The sequence below is a fragment of the Molothrus ater genome, chromosome 14 (genome assembly GCF_012460135.2).
Source record: "Molothrus ater isolate BHLD 08-10-18 breed brown headed cowbird chromosome 14, BPBGC_Mater_1.1, whole genome shotgun sequence".
Lineage (NCBI taxonomy): Eukaryota > Metazoa > Chordata > Aves > Passeriformes > Icteridae > Molothrus > Molothrus ater.
This window is the reverse complement of record NC_050491.2, coordinates 19,917,265-19,921,199: the sequence shown is the minus strand read 5'-3', so window position 1 is coordinate 19,921,199 and position 3,935 is coordinate 19,917,265.

The following is a 3,935-nucleotide window of genomic DNA, read 5'->3' as shown; positions in this document are numbered from 1 at the left end:
GCTGATGTGTTTCCTTTCTTGTTGATTAGGTCTTCACTACTTGGACACAGATCATATTATTTGACCAGTTGATTGGTTTTGAGTTTTATATTGTTCATAAGCAGTTTGATTATGTCTTTGGTGCAGATTGTGCGAGGACTGGTGGGTTGCTTGAATCTGTGGTTGTAGGATGGGCAGGGCTTCTGGACCTGTGTGTCACCTCTGTGCTTTCTCCAGCTTACCCCCAAAATACCTTTTGCTGGGCAATCATTGCCTTCTATCAAAGATTAACCCCCTATTTCTTCTTGTAGCCATTTGCCACATCTGTCTCCTTATTCTTCATCCTGTGAAGATTAATTGAGCTTGTCGGGAAGTTTAGACATGAATCTAGGGGGCTTGGAAATGGGTATTTCATAAAGGTGAAGCCTTTTCCTTCCTATGCAGAGCTTAGCTTCAGTGCTGGATTGCATGAGATGGAACATATTAATAGCCTCTTCAGCTATAAGATGGCAAAGGCTCTTCTCTAAGGAATGTCAGAGTTTTAAAGAGGCTCCCCAAAATCTTGAATGGCCCTGGAAGCTGAGCAGAGTCATTGCAGACGTGTAATTCCAATGGCTGTGTTACAGATGCTGTTGGAGATGAGTAGGGGGATATTCACTCAGATTAATGGGTGAAATACTCAAAGCTTATTAAATGGCATATGGAAACATTCATCACTGGAAGCTACTTTTCAGCACCTAAACCCACAATTTAACAAGACCCAAAATGACTCTGTATTTTTTCATAGTCATGTAAACACCAGGTGTCTGCAGTTAATGTTTATTATCCTTTCAATAGTGTAATCTTTGGTATGAGGATTTCAAGTCTCTATGGAAGCTGTTCCTTCAAGGTTACTGAAATGTTGGGACAGATCACCTAGCTCAGGTGGGATGACTGCCAGGCCACATCTTTTGAACGGTGCCCTGAGGAATAAAAATGAAGCTTTACACAACTTAAAAAGTGTCAAGCATTGGCATACCAGGAGGAGCTGGCTACAGTAAACATAGTTCCCAGTGAGGTTCAGATATGCTCTTGATGGCAACTTGGCCTCACAAGTATTTTCCCCTCCTACCAAGAAAAACCTCTGTTTCCCTTCTGTTCCCTTGCAGAGGTGGGAAACAACAGTGTTGCTCTCAGAGAAATCAGGTTGTGGTTGGTTATCAGCTGGTTCAAGAGCACCACTCAAGAGATTTCATGCTCTTGGAATTGGCGCTGGTCTGTTTATATGGGCCCTTCCTATTAAATTTTATATTTAAAGTTGGGGGGATTTTATTGGATACTTATGTTGCATGAAGCTGCTTTTAAATTTTACATGTTCAAAGGGAAATTAATTGATGAGAGAATTTGGAGCTACAATTGCCATAAACTCCCAGCAGGAAATTTTGCCAGATTAATAAATATGCAGTTCACAAGAGGCAAAGTAAAATGGGTTGTAAAATTGTATTTGTGGTGCTTTTACTGTGACTACTACTGAGCTAAAACATAGAAAGTGTGTTGAACAGGTTTCTGAAGCTTGCCAGTCAGTCCAGAGCCAAAGTTGTGAAGTAAAATTGATTGTTCTTAAACTGTTATCAGTGAACTTTGGTGTGCACGTGTGTGAGATTTGCTACTGCTGCTGCACTCCCCCGCCAAAGAGACAACCACCCATTTTTCATCCTGAGGTCCTCTACATCTAAATACTTGTGCTGTATACTTCCCCATATCACTGATTTGTGCTGTTTTGTAGAGAATCTGAATATATGCCCTCAGAATTTTCTGACATCTTTTTTTGACTACAGAAAAGGAGCCAGCTGTCATTTGGCTTTGTGCTTATAGAGAAAGCCCCTTGGCTGTCAGCTAAATACGAATGGTTCTGAGCGCGTGTCATTTAAAGGTGGTGTAAGCCCTAGCCAGAAAATAATAGACAAATGTTAGGGGGATAGAATATAAGAAAATGAAGGTAGTGTAGAAGTAATCTTACCCCTAAGGAGTTGCAGCTGGGCCAATTATCAAAGATTAGGAGCAGGCCTGACTTTAACAGGCCACAGCTGTACCCAATGAGAAGAAGAGTGCTATAAAAGAGTGGGTGGCCTGGTTAAGAAGGGAGCTGGAGTCAGTTGCTGCTTCGTGAAGAAGAAAGAGTCAGTGCTCTGAGGAGCTGCCCACGAGAAAACAGCGAGAAGGTATGAAATTTTTGCAATAAGGAGAGAACAGTATGGAATCCCTGCAATAAGATGGCAACAGACAAAATTCTTGATTTTAATTTTATTGAGTGCAGAATGGACTGTAATGTGATTTTTTTTTCTAATGATTCTTAGCACTCTTTGGGAGGTTTTCAAGCATGACGGAAGGACTTGTCCACTTAGTGTTGAATCAGTGATGGGTTTTGAAGATGAAATGGTCATTATGGGGTCATTTTGAGTACTTAGATACCAGCAACTGATTCCTTGATATCCCTTTCATATTAATTTATGAATAATAGCTGTTACATGGAAATAACCATTCTTCATCTACTCCTGAGAGAACAATAGACTTAGTAAAGCATTCCCTACCTTGTGTTTTTGTGATGCTTTCAGCAACAGATGAGGTAAAGCATCTCACACTGGAGATGCTTTTTTTTATTACCAGATTCTCCAGGTAATAACCACCCAAATCCAGCAGACTTTGTAGAATGACAATTTTGTCATATTTTAAGTAAAACTTGACAAGTTACAACAGAACCTCAAAGGAGGGGGGATTTCAGTGCCGATGTTTTACATTTCATTCCACTTGCTTGAACAGTGTTGAACAGCTACAGCATCGTTCCTGAGAGGAAATGTCAACAAGATACACGTGTGCAGCCAGGGAGGGGAGTTGGGGGCGGTGTGTACGTGGGATACATGCACACGCTTGTGTGAACGTTTCTGATGACCAAGTTCAATGACTGCTGAAGCAAATGGAAAATTTGGGTTGTGCTGGTCACAAACTGTAAAGAGAAGGGTGATTCTTGGGTGTGCAGTGTCTTCTGTAGTCTTACACCAGATGTTTGGCTGCCCAGTCTTATCCCCATGAGTTGTATCACCAAATCTAATGGAAATGAAGCGTAAATTTCAGCATGGGTGTTGTTGTTTCTCTGCTGAGTGTGATACCAACCTTGCATTTTCACTTGCAAAGTAGGACTGAAATAATTTCTACAGAGCAGCTGCTGATGCTTCCAGGCTTAAGATTGGAGAGATGAAGCTGTGCTCTTCACCTACAACCATGACGTTTCTGAGTCATAAAATAATCTAAGTTTTAAAATAGTGTCAGCTAAACTTATGTTGTGGAGATGAGTTATTTCAGTATTTCTATTTCTTACTAAATATGAATTGTGTGCACTACATTATTTTTAGGAAAGATATTTAGGGCCGTGTGGGTGGAATTGGGTTTGTGGCCTCCATTTTCCCTTTCACTTTCATGCAACTCCTTTGCCTTGAGAAGAGCTCCTTTTGCCAGAAAAATGTGAAAAAGGGGATCTGACTTCATTTCCCAGAGCTCTCCAGTGCACTGCTGCAGGAACCGAGCCCAGAGCAGTTCCTGGAGGGCACAGCCCCTGCAGGTGTTGCAGGGCTCATGCACATGAGAAGAGGTCAAACTGTTTTGTCTTCTTTATTAATGTTAAAGTCATAATTTGCCCACAGTGTGATTTCCTTGTGGAGAGTGGACTTTTTTATGGCAGAAAGTACGAGAAGGTTTAACAACAGTCTAGTCTTTTCCTGAGATAATAAGCAGTAATGCAGCCCTCCAAGAGGCACAGTTGGTCCTTCTTAGAGTGGTTTCTTTGCCTCTGGGTGGGATATCTTTAACTTTGCTGGGATAAAAGCAGGATGGATTTCTTTTGTGTTCAGTTGAGATGCTACAGCTCCCAACCAAAAACTTCAGGTCCGGGTCACCATCTGTTTTGGTGTCCAAAGTAGCTA